The 21,749-nt window shown below is 37.3% G+C and overlaps 2 long non-coding RNA genes and 1 pseudogene across 4 annotated transcripts; 1 reads left to right on the forward strand and 2 right to left on the reverse strand.

The window, feature by feature from the left end:
• LOC145461465 (uncharacterized) overlaps positions 1 to 21,749 on the forward strand; it is a 107,493-nt pseudogene that overhangs the window by 53,903 nt on the left and 31,841 nt on the right.
• LOC145484477 (uncharacterized) lies at positions 1,785 to 6,435 on the reverse strand. Its single transcript, XR_014049019.1, has 4 exons — positions 4,981 to 6,435; positions 4,536 to 4,602; positions 3,743 to 3,813; positions 1,785 to 3,157 (listed from the first exon to the last, which is right to left on the reverse strand). It is a non-coding gene; the product is annotated as an uncharacterized LOC145484477 (long non-coding RNA).
• LOC145461869 (uncharacterized) lies at positions 8,469 to 18,487 on the reverse strand. 3 transcript variants are annotated; one of them, XR_014040980.1, is made up of 5 exons: positions 14,322 to 18,487; positions 13,526 to 13,649; positions 10,588 to 12,864; positions 10,129 to 10,218; positions 8,469 to 8,902 (listed from the first exon to the last, which is right to left on the reverse strand). It is a non-coding gene; the product is annotated as an uncharacterized LOC145461869 (long non-coding RNA). The 3 variants fall into 3 exon arrangements; XR_014040991.1 differs by having other exon boundaries at positions 10,588 to 12,175; positions 12,756 to 13,649; XR_014040969.1 differs by having other exon boundaries at positions 10,588 to 13,649.

The following is a 21,749-nucleotide window of genomic DNA, read 5'->3' on the forward strand; positions in this document are numbered from 1 at the left end:
AAATTATTTCTTCGCAAGGGAACTAAACGTATAAAATTCAACCAGAAACCAAATATATCCTCTTGTTTAACTTCCAGCGAGGCTGTAATTAATTATGTCTGGTATCAAGCAACTCTTTCCATCAGCACTTTTCGAAAAATGTAGGTCTAATTGTCTGATTTTCCAATTTTTTGCTTTTATTACTATTAGATCTATTACATTTTTGAAATGTAGCTTTAATTGTCGGAATATTTTAAAGCTATTATTTGGACTGCCAAACATTTTTACTGAAAATTTTCACGATTTGATCTACTGCTTTTCAAAAATGCAGCTCCAATTGTTTGATTGTTCTAAAATGTTATTGCTTTCGTCCGCAACTGGCAGACATTTTTACTAAAAGTATTCGCTATTTCATCTTTAATTTTCTAAACTTGGTCCCAATTGTTTGATTCTGTAAAAATTTTATCGCTATTACATTTATCATCACGAACGTAACTCCAATTATCTGATGCTTCTAAAATTTTATCGCAATTGTTTGCTACGGACAAAAGTTTTCCAAACACTTGCTATTAGCTCTATTGCTTTTCAAAGCTGTAGTTTAATTTTCTGATTTATCTAAAATGTTATTGCTTTCGTTCGCAAATGACAGAGTTTTACAACAGAAGCCATAGGATATGTAGAGATGCATGTTAAAGCTTGATAACCAGACAATAACCTTTAACACCTCGCTGGAAGTAATTTCAAGACGATAACGAAGCAAGCCATGAACAGTTTATCTTAAATTGGCCTATACTTTGTCGGGTATTGGTTTTTCATCTCGGCTAAAAGTTACGGAAGTTCTAAATACTAGGACCAGGTTGAAGTTTTCGCGTTTTTTTTTTAATGATTTCGTTGGAGTAATCGGATTCATAGCTTGCCTTTGCTATCTTCTTGAAGTATATTGCATGATGATATCACGTTAAATAGTTACGCTGTGGATGACGGGCAGCTGGAAATCTATTTACAGAAACTGGAATAGCAAGTTAAAATTTGTACCACTGCAACGTTTCTACACAACATTGAGAAGGTGGCGACATTTTGGAATCGCTATAGTTAGGAAAGTTTATATAGTTGGGGCTCAATTTACCCGGCTATATAAGTTTTCTTCATTATTTCGATTTAGAAATGTTTTCACCCTCTCGATGTTTTGTAGAAACTTTGCTGTCGAACAAATTTTAACTTGTTCTTGTCATTTCTGTAAATAGGTTTCTAGCTGCTCGTTGTGTTGCGGCTGACTATTTAACAAGATGTCCTCATGGAATATACCATCTTGAACACAAACAAATGTTCACTGGATTCAAAATCTTTTCTTTTTTTGAAAAACTCGAATGATAAGAATCAAAATTTTTCCGTTAGTTTGTGTTCAAGATGGTATATGTTAAAAATTTTTTGGCGGGAAAAATTCAAGGGGGTACCCCCTTAAAAGTTTTGAAAAAAAGTTGTCAGGGGAAACGCTGTGCAAATTTTTTCCAATTTTCCCGCCAAAAGTCTTAGTATATATAGGGCAAATTTTTTGATGACACCTTTGTATTTAATTTAATTGAAGTTCACTTAACTAATTAATTATTGTAAGTAGAAAATTAAAGATGAATAAAACAATTGAAATGAAACACTTGTTGTGAGTACTTTAATGTTTGAAATATTTTATTTACTTAATAAAGATTACAAAAGAAATACACATTGGAATAAAATATTACATTTACCGACTATTAAATTAAGTCTAAATTTAGAGTTCAATTACATTTTTCAAAAAAAAAAATTGGCTCAAGTCTTTTGGCGGGAAAATTAAAAAAATATAAACATGTTAACAAGAAATAATTTTTTTTTTAAAAATTGGCGCATGCGTATTATAAGCGCTCGTATTTTTTCTAAGTTTTTCGGCGGGAAAATTAAAAAATTTTGACAAGGGTTACCATGAAAGAAAATCTCGACACAATTTTGCAAAAACAATTTTAATCTTGCATACAGCTAAATATGTTTTCTAGAAGAGTAATCATGGGCTTCTTACACAAATTTGAACATTTCAAGACAATTTTTGATCATCTTAGTTTAAAAAACGTTTTAGAAACGAATAATTAAACGAACGAGATTATGGAAAAACGTTGACACTATACTACAGAAAAGTTTCCTGGAATTATTTCTTTGGAAAGCAACCACGAACGTAAATTTGAGTTTCAAGACAATGTTTACTCTTCTTAGCAAAACTTTCGAAAACAACGCGAGACGAGAGTGTATGTGAACTGCAAAAAACTTTGAAGCAATACTTGAATAAATTGTGACTTTGAAAAATAGCACTTTGGAAAAATGTAAAGCTTATCTCCCTCGTAAATGACTCTGTGAGCTCGAAAATTGTACGTATTCCATTAAAAAAATTCTCCGAAATTCATTTTTGGTTGCAATATTTTGGGAAATACAATTCATTCCTTTAAAATTATGTGGCATAATAAAGAGAACAACCTGGAAAATATATACGTCCTCGAGTTATCTTTGTCGAGAAGAATAAACTTTTGGTGAATAAGCACAGAGGCTTGCTACAAAAATAATTTTACCTCGTCGAATCTGGACGTGAATTTCAATTTTGTAAACAAGACAATTAGAATTAGTGAACAGCCCAGTATAAAAGTAACACACCCGTATATTCGTAATTTGCCTATAGAGATAGATTCTGGTTGCGATGTTTTGGCAAACAGAGAACCAATCCGCTTAATTAATTACACTAGTAAAATAAAAAAATTGCTTCCGAAAACGCGAGCTCACAGACTCTGTTTACCGAGAGATAAACACAAAGAATCGCTCCAAAAAAGATTTTTCCAAGTCAAATTAGGGCTTGATAATTTTGTAAACAAGACAATTAGAATTGGAGAACAGCCCTGCATTTAAACAAGCGAGTAAATTTGGCCTTGTAGATGGCACCTAATAAATTGAATCTTGTCTTTCGAATTTCCATAATTCTGCCGCTCGAATTTAATCTAATAGTCTGTCTTACTTCGCTCCCTTGCGTATTATTCCCAGCTCCAATATATTGCGTCTAAAGTTTTGCCTTCTTTATTCCTTCCTCCCATATCTTGCCTCCAATGCCTGGACATTCGTCCTTTTCTTCAATGCATTACTTTCACAGATTTTATTCACTTGAGAAATCCTGAATAAACAAATAAATAAAAAGAAATCGATTTAATAAACAAGTTCTGTAGTTGTCAACAAGCTGGTTCGCTTTACAATTTGATTGCCGATTCATCAGGCGCTAAAACATGCATAAATGTATTAACCTCAACTAATTACCAAATGTCTACCCCTTGCAAATATCAAATATCCATTATCAAAATTTATTGTTGCTGTTCACATGTGTGCAACAAATAAATATATTTTGATGTCTATGCAAAAATGCATGTTTCACAACAATGAAATTACAAAAGACGACTTTTTTTACTTTTTTGCGTAGGAGTACACGGCCAATATTATCCGAAAGCTCGGCCCAAAAGATTGTGTTGTTATAATATTTTTTACTATGATTGACCCTGGCTGCGGTCCCTCGATATTTTCATTATCTATGTTATTCACACCAAACAAAGTTAAATTAACTGAAGAGTTATAGAATTTCCAGGGTACAATACTTTGATACCACGAAATCGCATTGAAAATGGGCTGCCTAAAAGATATCAAAGATTTCAGTTGTATGACTACTTATTCAAGTTAAACAAAATGTGAATTGAGAGCATTAACGTACCACTGTTTCTTAATTCCAAGTTATGTTCCAACTCGACAGACATGCAGACATCTCAGCTCAGTAATTCCATCCTATCCACAAAATAATCAAGAAAACAATATAAGAGACATTAACTAAGAAATAGAAAAAGCGCTATATTACGAAAAACAAACACACAAACAAGTAAACAACTTAACAATCAAACAGACAGCTTGGACTATTGCAATCTTAGATTACAAAATTTGCCCAAAAAAATCCTAGAAAATCTTGAAAGCTAAATGTCGAAAGTGATGCAAGAAATCTAAGGCTGCAAAGGTTCTGGAAGAAACTTGACAAAGCATCGTGAAAAGTAACAGCTAAACGAGAAAATAAAACAAAGAAGTTTGGTCGTAGCAGCCCATGAATGCATGGTTGGCATGGAAACGAAATGTTGATACATCGCAAAGTCTTCAGATCAAGTCTAGGACTGAAAAATGGTCAAATTTATTATTTCTTTTTCTGTTTTTGTTTTTGGTCTCCATATGTTCTTGTAAGTTACACTGCATTCAGTGAAATCAACACCGGTATTTCTCCCCGCCCCCTTCTCTCCCCTACACTTAAATTACATTACATCCTGATCAAGTTCTAATTACTGAATACATGTACATGATCAATAGATTGTAAAGTACACAGGTTAAGAGAATAAAGAAAAGCATCAACAAGGGATATCGTCGTGATAAAACTATGAAATTGTTAGAACAAGCATGAAAGAAATGTATGCTTATTGGTAAAGAGAATTGAAATATCAAGTTTGGGTAAATAAATTAAATATTACCTGAGTGATGTTGTAATAGTTGGGCTCATCATTGAGATACCCGTTTAAACCTGATCCTTCTACTTTCCTGGAAGAAAAATAACGAAGCAGAAAATTTAGCATTTATTGAAATTAAATGAATTTTTGGCCCTATTAGGCCTCTATAAAAATCTTCTAGTTTCAAAGTTTTCATAGTTAACTCCTGATACCATTTTGTGATTTTAATTCTACAATTGATTGAAACAGTTTTAAATTCATACCAAGTGGCAGAAAATTAGACCCATGTAATATATTCTTTAGAGAATCTCTAGTGCCTAGTTGAACGCTAAAAGTTATTAATGTAACCCTTAAATATATTTACAAACAAACTTGACTATTTCCTAACGTTTTTTGTGCAAAGTTTTCGTAGTAACTGAACTACGTTACCTCTACAAAATACATTATTACCTTCGTGGACACTTCATACCTTGAGGACGACTTAACGAAGAAAGTTGTCATTCATCTTTCCAAGTTTGCTTGAAGTACAGTTCTTGTTACACGTATTTATGTCTCACAACAGCTCTGAACACTCAAAGACAATCCCGAACTGAAGTTTGATACATTTTTCGTAGTAACAGACGAAGCCAAAGTTGAAGCTGTACGGGTTTAAATTTTAAACATGGCCGCTTAAAGTTTGACACGAAGAGTGCAAATCAACAAATTTGAATAATTTGCAATTTAGATTTCAGAGAGTTTGCGACCACGCACTGAATAACTGTTGTCACCACTTAATTGGCTAGAATTCTCATTGTAATTACGGGCGGGTTATTTAAAATATCTAAAATGTCCTTTCAAGCATCGTTCGAGCTAGGAAAGAAAAATGGATTTTCGAAACAAGAAGATTGATTTTGGCTTTTAGTAGAATTGTTTACTGAATAGAATGAGAACTTAAAGGGCTATTTAAGAATTTTCTCAATGGCGGAAATGTTTTCATTGCATTTCCACGGCGGGTATCAAGGTTTTTCAATTTCATTAAATGAAGTCAAGGCCTTGATCAGGAATTTGAAAACGGAAGTTTCACTCTGGAAACGCATCAAATGTTTTCCGTTCACACGACGCTGGGGGAATTTTAAAACGCAACAATCACCGGTCATTTTGGATTTATGTTTGAGGAAACCTCGGTCAGGGAAATCACGTGATTACCGCGATGTCATCTTTTTCGAAAAGCTTTGTTTTCAATATTTTCTCCGTCCACACGAAAACGAAAAGCCAGTGTTTTCAAATTTCTCCGGTTTGAAAAGCGTTTTCGAAAAGCTCCGTTTTCGTGACGGATTAGTGTGGACGGTAGGCCTAACCGTAGAAATAAAGTCCTCTCGCGTAGTGTGGACGGGGCCTAACTCGAGACTGCTGGAAATGCTTATCTTACTTGAATTCCGGGGCTAACATTTGAAAGCTAACGGTTGGCAACACTAAGGGTGTTCTTTGCCCAGTATGTCGTCAATTAAAGTCCTTGCAGTTTCTTTTAGGGTGTAAGGAAAATACATGTATAGCCAGTTCCTACAGCGAAAAAAGAAATTAGAGTAAGACTGAGCCCATTTCCGAGTTGCCTTAATCCTTTCTAACAAAGCGAGGCCCGGTACTCAACCATTCAAATGAAAATGAGTTTGACTTGCATGAGAATGAAGTCATTTTCATCTGAAAGGATGGGCACCAAGACTCGCTTTGGGGAAGGGGCTAAACGTTATTCGGAAATGCCCTATTGACTGCGTTGTGACTGTTTAGCTATGAAATCAAAATGACTGGAAGAATTAGGAAGCTTTATCTATCTACAATGCTACGGTCACTGCCCATACCTTGAAATTTTTGCGTGCAATATTTCAAAGAGTAGACGCACTTTGACATTGTTTGGCGCAATGTTTCAGAGATATATTTTCGCGCAATGTTTTGGACGGAAGACGCAAAAATTGTTGAGCACGTTTTACATGATGGAAAAAATAAAAATTGTTGCGCGCATATTTTAGAGTGGGCACACTTTGACATTGTCTGGCGCAAAGTTTTAGAAATTATTGAGCGCAATGTTTTGGATAGTAGACACAAGTTGAAATTGCTGAGCACAATATTGGACATTGTGGACAACGTAAAAATTGTTGCGCGCATATATCAGAGAGAAGACACAGGTTAACATAGACACGCAAGGCGTGCAAGAGTTATTTTTTTGTGAACTATAAGTCTCGGAGATAGGAGCATTCATGGAACTGTTTACAGTAATGATTTGGTTGATTTGACAAGTTTTTTTGGTTGCGATATACAGCAAGAAAGAAACTGGGAATTTATGATGTACATACGATGTTACATCGGTAATGGTAAGATAACTAAATAGTAAGCCATAAAATGTTTGACTGAACAAACTGCAGTAATCTGACACGTCTCCAGATTAATGTAGATACCATCTTATTTTCTCACAGGCAATTTGATTCATTCTTTGATACACCCCACACTGTGATTTGTATGGTTTTTCAGCCGTTTTGGTCATAAATAGGGTATCGATTTTAGCTGATTTTGGCCATTTTGGTCATAAATAGGGCATAGTTTTTGCACTCTAGCCTTGATGTGGGTATGCTTTAAGAAGAAGGCACTTTTTCATCATTATCGAAAAGAAAATCAACAAAAGCCCTTCACAAATTTATATATCTACGATAATTTAACATTGGTTTGAACTAGGGAGCTAATCATAGCGCAGGTCTGAAACAGGGTTTTGATTTAAGGGTCAGGTCGTAAATAGGGTTTCGAATTTTTGGTCAGGTCATAAATAGGGTAAGGAATATCGCAGATTTTGGTCATAAATAGGGTAAGGGTTTTGGGAAGCGGGCCGCACACCCCCACCCGATTTTTCTGGGAGTACCCCCTCGGAAGCCCTTCCAGCCCCCAAGAGGAATTTGTGCTCAAAATACTCTTTTTCTTTGGCCATCGTAGCTTGATAAGAAATAACACGCAAACTGCGGTGATAAACATGGCATTAAAACGCATGTTAAAAAACAAAGTTCATTTACTTGACGTTTCGTATGTTTCAACATACATCTTCAGAAGTAACCGTTTGGAATAGAAGTAACAACTAAATTTGAATTTAAAATAAGTAACTAATTAACAATTACAATGACAGAAGCTGAGAAAAATTTGCATATAAACAAAGCAAACTAATAAAGATAAAGCTTTTCGCTGCTTACATTATCATTTAGAGAATTAAAACCCACTCTAAATGTAGTCTCTTCGCTTTTCACATCGAAACTTATCAATGGATGCTGAAATTAACGACACGCCCGGAACACTCATTACGAACTCTGCAGCAATACTTAGATTTCAATATACAACACGCAAACGATTTGAACCTGGTCACAACCTCTTCATATTCCCAGTAGTGCAGTCCACCCCCCTAAAATACAATTGATCCTATCATAGAAACCACCTCAAATTGTTTTTCATTCACACCTTAAACTCAATTTAAAAACGTATCTAGTGGGAAAAGCTCACCCTTCATCGCATGCTCGTAGTTATATGCCAAACACTGTTTCTTTGACTGATTATCCAGTTGCAAATGATTATCAAACCAGCCCACATAATCCTCAGCCTAACCCACAGAAAATGTCGAAGTAAGTCCAACATATGAGTACTTCCTCCTCTTTTATAGAAGCCGGAGAATAAATGTGGCCGTTCTGAACTGTATCGGGATCAAATCTTCTCACAAACCATTTACCTTTACAACAAGAAATTTGATTGGCTGTTTATAGTAGATCCAATCTGATTGGTGTGACATACATACATCACTCACTCACTCACTCACTCGCTCACTCACTCACTCACTCACTCACTCTCTCACTCTCTCTCGCTCGCTCGCTCACTCACTCACTCACTCACTTATCCATTGACCCGTCCATAACATACCCCGACGCGCGGACTAAGAGGTTTTTTTACAAAAAAAAAAAAAAAAAAACTCAAAAAGTGTAATTTTAGGGTTGTGTTTTGCTTTTTGCAGGGCAAAATATGTATATGTAAGGCTATCTCAACAAGAAAATAATATTCAAACAACCTCAAAGTTACAGTTTTGAAACAAGTTACTGAAAACATTCTTCCTGACAAAGTTTGAGAAAAATCATTTCAAAAAACTCGATTTTGGATGTCATTGGTGATCAGAGAATCGCTATTTTGAGCCCTGAAACGGTTACAATAAGCAGATATTAAGTAATAGTACATTAAAACAATGATTTCTTCAGTCCTATCCGTGCTCCTTCGTCCTCTGTTCTGAGTCCTGGGTCCTCTCTCCTGGGTCCTCTGTCCTCTGTCCCGCTCTGTCCTGGGTCTCCGGTCCTTGATCCTGTGATCTATGTCTCTTCTCTAACAACTTGCCTACAAATCTAGTATGTAACTAGTAAGTATTTTGTACATGACGTTTGCTAAACTTGCATAAAAACAATGTGCAAATAATTCTTTTCTCCTAAAATTTTGCTTTAGAGTCTTAAGAATTTCACAACCTCCCAAAGGATTACCCAAACATTTCTACCCCACCAAAAAAACTAATTCCTTATTTAAGCAATCAATCAATGTTTTTGCAGCAGAATGTTAGCCTTGAGCCACGCAATGGTGTTCGTTGTTGGGATAAATGATGAACCAGACATTAACTCTGAAGCCAGAGGTAACAAATTCTGAATCATTCCAAGGAATACTATTGACCCAGGAATAAATAAGCTTGAAATGAGAAACTTAAAATGCTCCGAACTGGAGGGAGGGGGGGAGGGGAAGAATCTCAATGAAATGAAGACTCCACTCTTCTCATTACTCTCCTTATTATGACAACATAAAATTTAAATAGTTTACATATACATTGCTTGCAAAAAAATTCAAACAACATTAATTTCGGACAAAAAAAGTGTCCAGAAATATAATCGTCCGAAATTTGTAAGGGCCTGAAATTTTAAGCATCCAAAATATTCATGTTACAGTATAAAGTATATACTTTCTTCTTGCATAATAAAGCTACAACTTGGATTAGCATTTGCCTGTTCTTAATATCACTGGGGAGGAAAATTTTTGTTTCTTTTATGAGAACATAATACAGATCAATTCCATAAAATTTGCAGTCTGATTCAAGTTTTGTAGGCAAAAATTTGCCTATGAAGCTATGTCTCAGCCAAGTGTCCTCAAAAAAAATGTCCGAAAATAATGTCAACGTCCAAATTTTTTGTGCAAGTAATACAGTACCTTTGACAAATATCAAAACAAAATTAATGCTTATCAAAAACATATCACATTCACTGTAACTTGCATATAATTTTCAAAATAATGGCTGACACCTCATAGGGATGAGTTACAGTACAGTGTATGTTTAATATCCAAACTTCCATATTAAAAACTCAACAAAACCTCTTTCTTGGAATGACATTTGAAACAGCAAAACATTGTCAACTAGTCATGGTTCACATGCGTTCCAAACTCACATTCGAGGAATCGATCAAATATTAATGATTTATTTACTCGATAAGCGTACATAAATCTTTAATATTTGATCAATTCCTCGAATTGTGAGTTTGGGACGCCTGTGCAGGATTCTGATGGAAAAGGAAATAATTATAATCATACTAACCATGCTGGCATAAAGTGCAAACTAAATCTTCCATATAGTCCAGTCTGCTGGTGTGGATGTATGTGTTCTCATCTTGTCAGGATACAGATTCTAAAAGACAAAAAACATACATGTTATTAATGTGTTGTAGTTCACTAGTCAATTAACCACAGTTGTTACAATGTACACTGTAGCTTACGCATAACATTAAGCAGTGGCCTTAGAATGGTATGTGCATTAGACTCTGTATCTCGATGCTAAGGATTTTACTCCTCAATGTCATTGCCCAAATGACATGATCCTGGGTAGGAAAGTTTACTTTGACTCACAGTAACTCTTTCCACCCAGGTGTATAAACAGGTTAAACCTAGTGGTTAGACTACCCAGGAAATCTAGGGAGTAACCTTGAATGAATTTCATACAATCATGAACTGGCAGCATCCCACAGAGAAGGGAGGCCCGGGGGAGACATATACTAACCATGTGCATCTAGAGTGTGAACCTTATCCTCCATTTGGTTCAGTTTGCCTTAATAATATTGGTCTGTTCACTTTCTGGTGTGCATGTTCATGTCACGGCATGTTGCAGGAATACCGATCCTTAAAGATAAAAGACACATTTTAGTTCACTGGCAAATTAATCACAATCATCACATGTACTGTACAAATGGCATACTGTAAGAAACACTCCTCCTTACAAATTATTGAAAACCACTGATCCTGCTTGTGTTGATGTACATGTATGGCTATAGGAAATTACCTATGCTGCTAACTTGCAAAGACATGTATTGTCCAGTGCACGCAGTGTAAGGAGCCCTGGTGAATATATACAAGTAATGTACCCTACAGAAGTACAACATGTATAACCACCAGATACATGTTGTACAGGGTCTGATACCTCCATGGTATAACTGTCAACACTCTAAAGTATACTTATTTCTAACAAAAAAATGCACAGTCATGTACATTGTACAAGGTGTAAAAAATGCTAAAATCCAAGACTTGTCCAGACGGTATCCGGTTGTTTCGCCAACGAGTTGTTTAGCCAATGTCTCGTTCGCCAACGTTTTAGGTCGATTTGCCAACATCCTACCGGTCAATTCGCGAATGTCTAAATAAAAGTTTACCTTCACTTGTGTGTGCTGGCGGCAGTTCTCTTGCAATATTGTGTGCTTAGCTGATTTGTCTGCGAGAGGATTCTTAATCAATAACAACGCTGACTTGACCTCTTTTCTTTATCGTCTAATCGTTTGATGTCTCATCAAACTCAAAGCAAACCCCAAGCTGGATAATGAGTGAATATCCTAAGCCGTCATAATAATAAGTGCGAATCTGCTATGCTACCCATCCCGCTAAGATTTTTTTTTAAGGTACAAGAGGTTGGCCTTCAGACGGCTTATTCTGGTGATGATGTGGTGTACCAGTAATAATATCAGAAAGATAATGGCCCCACCATGAAAATTACTGTGAAAATTACCGCGATGTAGTGCTTATGAGCTGGCTTGTGAAACTATCAAAAACATGCAAATTGATCTGAAGTCAGTCAAGCGAAACTAGCTGTGACTTAAAATTTCTTGACCCAAGGATCACCCAAGGATCAGGATTGCATTCCAAACATCACTAAGCAGCTTATTTTTTTCATTAGTACTGGATATCTGACGTTGACGAATTGACCAGGAGGACGTTGGCAAAGCAACATACATTGTAGGACATAGGCGAATCGACCTAAGACGTTGGCGAACAAGTCGTTGGCTAAAGAACTTGTTGGCAAAATAACCGCAATTCGTTCAGACATTAAAACACTGACAAGACGACGGCCAAATGCCTCACTACTACAAACGAGAGTGCCTAACCCCCAAGCAGCTACCTCCTCCCTTGATGTTTTGAACTCAAAACACCCCTCCTTTAATTTCACCATGGAAACTGCTATGGACAACACCCTTCCTTTTCTGGGAATGAATATTGCAAAGAACAGCACTATACTCAGCACAAGTGTATACAGAAAGCCAACAAACACTGGGCTTTACCTGAATTATGATAGTCATGTTGACCATCGCTACAAGGCCGGCCTATTAAAAACAATACTAAAACTCAAGCATTGTTTAAAAATTTGATGCAGGGTAAGTGCTATAGGGTCTGCTCAAATGGACAATAATTTATAATGCAGCATGTGAAAAATAACAATTTTAAAATTGAAGATATTATTTTTCTTTCAAGAAAAAGTTGGCATCCACAGGACGTTTGGACTAATCTGGACTAATCTGGCTAAAAGCTGGCTCTGAGACGAGAAGATTCACACTGAAATGAGGATTCCAAGATTTTGAGATCAAATCGAAAGTTAGACTGTGTCACCTAAGATTTTCAAGTTACCTTCGCAAACTCTCATACGTGTTTACATACAAAGTCATCTGTACTTTGCACATTTGCACATTTGTATTTTCACACTCAAACACCAGGTCAAACATCAGGGGCTATAACTCTTCATGAACAGCATTTCCTTTTTTGATTAAGTGATGGTGGATAGCTTGCCATCTACAAGTAGCTAGCACACAATGTTGCCATGAAACATCCAGTTATCAGAACAATTCCTGCAAGTCACTAATTAATTATTCAAACATTCAAAGAAGAACATTAATTCATATCATTCACCATGACTCTTAGCTTTTCTATTTCTCATTCACATTCCATCTGACTTGAGTCTGCTCTTAGACCTTCTAACCTTCTATTTGGTTTGGATTTTTAATGTCTTGGTCAGTTCCTTTATAAAAGACATTAATAAAAATAAACAAGCCAGTTAGCCTCTCAGCATCAAAGGGCACAAGAGCTTGCATGTATTTAAAACAACAAGTGCAGCAGTTACTGATAGTACATACAGAACTGGATCTACAGATGAAGTCCCTCCATCCCTCTCCCCCCTCTCCCCCACTACAACAGTGTTGAACAGTGTTCCCCTTGCTGAGAATGACAGGAATCATATTACGTTCCGCTTTAGAAAACGTAAATAAATATAATTATATAATGTACATGTAGATTTAGGCAAGCCTTTAGAAGAGCGGAGCTCGTGGGCCTTATCACTTCATTTCATCTTGCTGTATTGACGTGACAGGTTAATAACATTGTTTTCTAAACACCTCATACAGTTGCACAATGACACTGGGTACAGTAAAAATTAAGGCCATAATACAAATTATTATGTGAAATTCACAGTGCAGAATCACTTGGTTGTGGAAGGTCATTCTCTTAATTAGTTGGTCATCCTTCTTCTTAGGTGCTCTCTTACTCTTCTGCATTCTTTTGTGTTACACAACACATAGATGAAGCAAGAAAAAAAGCGAGGGAGGCTACTTCGATTCTATGACTAGCACACTTCAGATGAGCTTATGATCTCCAAGAATAATCTTGCTAGCAAACACACTTACCATGACTTTTAACTCTCTTGTATCTCATTCACATTCTTGGCTGGGTAAATCTGAGCCTCATTTGGACACATCTTCCATTAATTTTAGGTGAGTTTATATTTTGATCTTGTTTGTCTATCAGGACCTTAAAGATGCAAAAAGATCATTTAATTTTTACCTCATGAGGTATGACATTAAATTACTATTTAAAACTATAATTTTTAAATTTTTTAGGTCATTTTTCAGTAGTGTTGTGGCTGCATTCGCATCTCTCATTCTTTCATTATAATTTTAAGTTACGGTAGTTACCAAGTGAGATTACTTCTACTGAGCTGCATGTATACAGTAGCAGATCTACCGTAGCAAGCAACCCCCCAATCTCACCCCCCCCCCCCCGATTCTCTTTTTGAGCAGTTCCAGTCAGAGGTTCCTGGATGTTAGTGCGGGTGCAGTGCACCCCATCATAGAAGCATGTTCAAGCGCCATGTACATGTGCATGCAGTTCAGTGATTTTTCAGTGGAGCTACCTATTTTGCCTCGTCATTTTCTGCTATTGTCACCTGGTTTTATTCTGGGTCTTCAAAGTGAAATTTTCCATCACTTGGCATCAATAAAGTACTTTTTGCTTTTCTCCCAAGGTATGGACTTTTTAAAGCCAGCTGCTCAACAAACAATAGTCTTGCATCATTCAAGTTTCCTGAGTCATTTCGAAATTATTTCACAGAAAGTAAATTACTGTGCTATCAAGCGTAGCCAGCGTTATTTCCACTGCAGGACAGTCCACAGTACCAAGGAAAGGTCAGGCAATGTTGCTTACCTGAATTTCTTGCCACAATCCACAAACACGACACGGTCTCATGCAGAACACCCCATCAAACACAAGCCCCATCTCAACATGGACACTACACTGTACCTTTACAAACACTGGTCAGGCCATTGCGTCAGGTACATGTACATGTAACATCCCAGTTCCTTCATTCATATCTACTTTCTGTACTCTTTCTTTGCCGCCTTATGCTGCTATTGGCAGGCCCGCAGTCATCGAGTGCTGGGGGCAGTGTCGTGTCCTTGATTCCAGCCATTTCAGCTTTAGCTACATGTACATGTGTGATCAGAAAAGATTTTGTAACTGGCCTGAGCTACTGTACTTTCCCATCCTACACAAGTTGGTGCTCATTTAAATCACCAACAGAAAATTCATCAAGCTGGCCGACCTTTTACCAGACAACCTCAGGGCAACAAGTATGACACATAGATGTTTTTAGAGACCAAACTCGTGGTCTATCATTTTCAATCATTGCAGTTGGCATTGATTTCAGCCTGGAAAGGTAATTTAAACGTAAAGAATAGTTAAACAGCTGCTTACAAGAGCTCTGTCAAATGTAATTTCTATGTTGTCATATTTTGCTTAAAAAAATACAGTCATATGATTGTAGCAAAGCCCTCCTATCAATCTCAGTATACTTTAGCATACATCCTAACTCAATAACACATGCTCATGGTGTGACTAAAATTGCCACTTTGATTCACCAGACAAAATTATCTCCAAAAACCAAAAAAAAAAAAAAGGTTTTAGACTGATTAGGTCATCTTCGGGGTAAAAAGGCCATCTGTTACAGGTATATTTTATATGTTTAGGTGATTTCCAATGGGAACAGTTTTGCTCTAAAAGAATGTTCAACCTGGGATTCCATTATTGGATCATTACAATTTAGTTCTCCAGTGATTCTGTACTCAGGAAAAGATTGGGCCTTACCAAGTATCCGCCAACCAGAAAAATGGGACAGGTTCTCGTGCAGGTGATTGGCAGGTTCAGAGTGATTACATTAATTACAAGGGCTTCAATATTCATCATTTCACATCTCTACTTTTCTCATGGCTTCACCAATGTAATCAACACCACAAGAGCAGTCCCCTTTATAGATCATGTGCGACCTGTGAATGTTTTTTGTTCTTGAGGTTGAAAAGACTTTTTATTTGTCTTGTTTACCAATCAGAATGGACAATGAAATTCTATTTGAATCCTGTTAAATAAGGAATTGTTCAGCTTGGAGATTGTTTTGCAAAGTCTTTCATTTTTGCTGCAGTAAGAAAATTTGAAGAAAATCTTCTTACACTTGTCATCTTTTGGTGAATCCTCCAGAAAACTATTCACCGTGTGAGAAATACAACAATTGAGGTATCCTGCATTTAGAAATGAAATTGCATTACTCACGCTTTACATCAAAACAATGGAAACAACCTTTGTAAATGCCAGATACCCCAAGAATTTTATTTTTCACAAAAATGAAAGACTTTGCTAAACTTGATACAAAGCAGTTTTAACTGAAGGGACACGTCAGTCAACTTGTTTCTGCACAAAACCCACTGACCCTATAATGAGCTTTTTTTACAAAAGGAAATTCCAATCCCTTCTGTGGGGGGAGTATGGATATTTTCTGGAACTGAACATTGTGAGAATAATGTTGAAAAAACATGCATGAAATTATTTCCTAGCCTCACTTGTCAGATCATTTGATTACCAATATTAATTTTCTTAATTTCATGAGTATACCATTTGATTATGTATTAATATCATGGGTGACAATAATTAATAGTAATTAATTAAATAGTTAATTACGCTTACAACTCTGGGTTTTTTCTTGTTTATTGTATCGAGAAATTTTGTGCCAAACATTGCCATGGCAAATTTGAATTTCACATGTGGAATTATAACTTCATGCTAAAATTTCACACCAAAATAAGTCATTTGTCATCTATGATATTATGCAGATTACACGCAGTCCCAATAATTTTAGCACCTTCAGGCATCTTTTAGGAATTGACTTTTGTGCAATTAAAACTCATGCAGACATTAAGCCTACTCTCCCATATTCCTGTTCAAAGCAACAGCGCCCGCGCCAAGCGTTAGAAATTTCCCGCGGGTATGGAGAAAAGCATTTCCAAGTTGTATTTTATTCAGCCAAGTTAAATTGCTTACCTACGCAATCACAAGTGAGAAAAGACCCATAGAAAACTTTCTTAAACAGTACCTTATTATCTTTTAGTTTACCTCGGGTAGGAGTTTTTCATTAGCTAGGAATTGCCAGGCTGTTGTCGGAGCTATCAGCGTTTGTGAACGTGGTTTCTGTTTCAGTGTTTTGTTGCCGCTGCAGCGATTTTTCTTTGCACCCAAATCCAACCAGACGAAGGCAAATGCCTTTCAAAACTCAACTGATATCATAAAGGGCCTCCTCGTCGCAGCTTCAGCGTCAAAACATAATCATATTATCAAAATCTGCTCAGAATTATCCACTGCCACGCAACCCGCCATGTTGGATCCTCTTTCGTTCCCAGTTTCTTTGGGTCGAAACGGACGCGTCACGGAAAAAATTCGCGGGAACACTGTTTCACGCGGGAACTAACGCGAAATCACGTTCATTTTAGCGATGAATCGTAGCTAACCATATATATAACCATATATGTTATTTGCCAGCCTTGGTCGTTCCGTATTGGGAAAAGCTGTGCTCGAGATCTTGAGCACAAGACCAAGGACCGACCAAGTCCGGCATTTAGCGTGTCCAGCCAAATGAAGATTTGAAAGGACACATGACCCGTTAAAGAGGAAAAATTATTTCCAGCACTGCATTGGGTTGACGTATTCTAGTCTTACGAGTAGGCAACTACTAGAAAGATGAAAGTAAGCTGTACAAGAATTACTTAACTTAAAATAAGGGCGCAGAGAACACGATATGAAACGGTGCACCCAACGAAGGCTGCAGAACGCTGGCAATGGCCACCCTCGAACCCGGCAAATGCTAGTACCCAGTCTACCTATAGGGCAAAATATGCTCTGGGAGGTCTGTTAGGTGTCATCCCGTATACATACATATTTGCTTTGACTTAGCGGGCCTTATGCATAGCCCCACAAAAACTTAACTGGAGAAACGGGGAGGGAAAGGGGGAAAGACAAGTTTTGAAAATGTTGAAAGACAAGTATGAAAATGTTGCCTTAACCTCTATACTAAGAAATAACTGCTCTATACTAAGAAATAATTGGCGAGTTTCGTTTGGGATTAAACTACGTTTTAACAAGGAAAAATGAAATAGCTGATAATTGTGGAAGGCCTCTTCGCGCAATGGTACAGGTAAAAGACAACAGATGGAAAAGCCGCTTGAGAAGTTGCACATAATCAAGACAAGCTAAAAGTATCGCATGCAATATTGAAGATAGAGTACACGCCGAGGTTGTGTCCTGCAATGTAATTTAAACAGTTGACGCAAGTTAAAAATGTGTCACAATGTTGTAGATAGTAAAAACAAGTTACTTTTGTTACCTTTATTGTAAAGGATGTTGCAGATAGCTAAGACAAGTCGTAATTTTTGCGAGCGTTAAAATTGTTTTGCGCAATGTTGAAGATATCTTTTCTCCAAGCCGCAGCAACACGCAAATTGTATCACATTTATACGGCGTGGGTAGTGAAATGCTATCGCTTGAGAAGTCAATCTTTGAAAACTACAACTGCGGGGACCAATGCCAGAGGAAAAAAACAGCCGTGTTGGTAAAAACCATGCATCAAAATGGTCTCCATTTAGGGTTAGAGTTACCTCCATCCTGGCCACAGTTCCTGCAACGTCGTGCTCTGATGTAAGGTCTTTCAGCGCCCTTCCGCGCATTAAGACATTTTTAAGATCCAATAGGGCAAGACCGACTTAGTAGCATCGCTGTTATTACAATTGAAAGAAAATAAGACAAGCGATTACCTACTGGCATATTTGGACGTTGAATTTATACTTTTTTTACGTTTTATCTCTCATTTCGTGCTATTGTAGATTCGAAATTTTGATCTCGATTTACCGAAAGCATTTGTACTATTTTGATCGCGCGTGCTCTCACAGCTTGGTGAATTAACGCAACTTCACAAGCAAAATCGTCTTGCATCTGTGACCAACAATTTTTATTCGCGCTAGTTATGTTCAACACCTTCCTTTACCTCCTGCCCCCCCCCCCCCTCCCCCCTCACCCCACTGTTTCCAACATAGTTTTTCCCGTTTTTCCCTTCGTCGTAACTAGACATATGTGGCACCTCATGAGTCCGTCTGATAGGAGTTGTTCTTTGTTAATCCCTGGAAAACCTCAAGTAGCCGGAATTCTCATGCGCACGTCATATGGCGAACATACAAGCTGGTAAGGCGGGCAGGCTGGAAGGAAATAATGAACCAGAGACTTGGGACGAGCTTGATCAGCAATGGCTAAGTAAGAGTTCAGGATGTTTTAATCAACTGGATCAAACCGTCATTAAAGTTAAGTAGAGGGGTTAAGAGGCTGTCCGTGTAAGAACCGACCACTCGATTTTAGACCGAAAACAGAATTTCTTCAAATTTTCTCTGTGAGACAGTTAGTCCATATGATAAATAAAAATAGCAATAATTTGGCTTTAAGTGCTATTTTTCAATATTTCTGGCGACGATTTCCGAGTACGGTACAAAACCGTAAAAACCATTCTGTTGGGAGTCAAATTTAGGCGTTGCGCTGAAGGAGCTGAAAAATTACGCTTTTACTTAAATACAATAAAACTTAGAGATAATTTTATTTCATGTTTTTTCTTTCGATTAATTTTAACGGTAAAATATTTAAAATCAGGCTCAAGAAAAATTAATCATTATTTTTTGAAAATGCCCTACACAGAGCCTTCCCAAAATTTTAGCGGGCGTGCCGCTGGTTGAAGGAGTGTTTCTCAAAAGTATAACGTGACCTGGAACCCTGACCAATATCCATGTTTAGTACTAGGGCTAGTGTACCGAGAACAGGAAAAAAAACTTTGGGCACTAACTTTTTGGAACTACAGGAGAGCGATCAACGTAGCTAATATTCAGACGCGAAAGTTTGCGTGACACAATTTCGCACCGATTATTGTTCCTAAGTTTCCCACATAAATTCTTAAGTTTCCCGCATGAAATATTACCTTGAAGCAAATATTCTCAAAACGTGCTTTTTGCTCTGGACAAGGCATGAAAAGCCTTAAATTCACGAAATATTCTTCCAGTTGGGAATTTATAAGCTAAAATGAGCGGCTGCGGTTTAAGTTATCTTCTGTCTGGCCTAAAAGCTGTTTCTAAAATTCAGTTAAATAATTAAGGTTCGGACTATATGTAAAAGGACACTCATATTTAACAACTAGAACCGTTAATCATATAATTTAATGCCAAGAAAGGAAAAATTATTGTTAACTAGTGTACTTCAGCTGTATCGAGAATCTAGATTTCAGTCGTCTACATTGTAGCACGCTAGAATGTCTAAGTTATTTTCAGCATGTCACGGACATTCTTAACGCGTTAGTTTAAAGTTGCAATAACAATGACTGCAAGATTTTCATGCTGAATTATACGCTTTCTATCTTTGGCTCCATTTTCTTTGAAATAGCGTTTATCTCTTAATACCAGCATTGTCGATTAAGTAATTCTCTTCAGCGAATTCAATCTATGCAAATTTGGTGCAGGTTTACACCGCGATGTGTCAATAGGGAGTTCATAGTTCCTGCGAGCAAAAAAAACACAAAAACAAAAACAAAAAGAACAGAGTGGGCGCCTGGAATTCAATGTTTATTCTACTCGCTCTGTTTCCGATGGCGTGCAAGAAGGCAAATAAAGTTGACAGTGCTACTAGTTTAACACTGCTACACAAAGTTCTGCGATTCCCCACAATATATTTACAATTATTTCACGCTGTTAAAACCATTTTCGTTCAGTTAGTTTAATAAAAAGAAAAAAAAAATTGTTAAGCCGTATTTATAACCCCAATACATTCTGAAGAAGACATTTTGTGAACTTGTTATCCTAACGGCGACATTCACATCCTTCTAGGAATTTGGATAGGTAAACTACCAAATTCTTTTTCCGATCTTTTGAAGCAAAGGGAACTTCAAAATATCTAAGTATCTCCTTCAGCATAACTACACTGAAACTGGCTAGTTTCTCGTCTCGTGAGAGGTCGCACAGACATCCAATCTGCTATGATTACTACTGCCTAGGACTGAGCTGGGCGGCCACATTCTCCAGTACCCCACGCCTTTCTTGCTCCTCCTCCTCTGCGTACACGTCCTCTATCTGCATCTCTTGGTTCCCCTGCCTTAATTAATTCTACGTGTGGCCGCCAGTCTTGAGAAGAAGCCTTGCACTTGACTCTTCGCTAGCCAGTCTTTTCTTTTAAACATCCAGGAACCATCTGGTTTCCTCGATGTCCTCATGTCTGCAGCCACTTTTCCGGGATCTGCTTTGTTGCCAGTTCTCTCTCCGAGGTCGAATTTCGTGGTTAGGTACTGTTTAACCTCATCCGTAAACCGCACAGCTTGACTTCGAGGCTTGTGTAAAGCCCAGCCAAGCTGTAAGTCACTACAAGAACCAGAAGCTCCATTTTTGTCACGTTGCTCATCGCTATGTACCACAAGTGCGCGGCCGGTTTCCTCGTTGTTGTCAACAGTAAGGAATTTTTCGGCACAGTCTCTTCTGAGTTTGTCATGCACTGTTGCGGAGCCCCCGCATACTTGGTGTTGTATCGATCCATACTCTTTATTTTGATCCTTTGATAGATTCCGAGATATGACAATGTTGTTCTAAAAGTTAATTCCGTGTTCCAATAGATATTTTCCGTAATACAGAGATAGATCAATGACCACGCTAGACTCCTTTCCGTTCTTTCCAATTCCTTTTCTGCCCACGTTTTTCAAGTGTCAATCACGAGACTCGACTCAGACCTCGCAGGTCAAACCAGCTCCAGTCCCTAACTTATTTACAATACTTGGCGGTGTTCGCTAACATCAAGATGACTCTCAAGCTCACTGAATTTCTTAAACACCATCTGACTTCTGACATCTGACATCTGACATCTGACATCTGACATCTGACATCTGACATCTGACATCTGACATCAATCAAAAATGAATGTTAATAAACTTCCTCATAAGGGTTTGTAAAATACCTAGAATCTGCGGCATGAAGATCACACGATTACACACCACGCCCACCTGCCCAACCCTTTTCCGAAACGAAAAAACTCGTAAACCTTAACTAACCAGCCGGAAGTTGTATTGCTAAGTAGCTTTGTAAAAAAATGAGCAAGCTTTGTTAATGTTGTTTTGAATTTTGTGTAATATTCATAATCAGAACAAACTATATTTCATTGCGGCAGGGTGTCCGATAATCTCCCAAACCGCACTCGTCAAATGACTCATGGGAAAATGAAGTCTGCGTTACCGTTAGGGCATTC

The sequence above is a fragment of the Orbicella franksi genome, chromosome 1 (assembly GCF_964199315.1).
Source record: "Orbicella franksi chromosome 1, jaOrbFran1.1, whole genome shotgun sequence".
Classification (NCBI taxonomy): domain Eukaryota; kingdom Metazoa; phylum Cnidaria; class Anthozoa; order Scleractinia; family Merulinidae; genus Orbicella; species Orbicella franksi.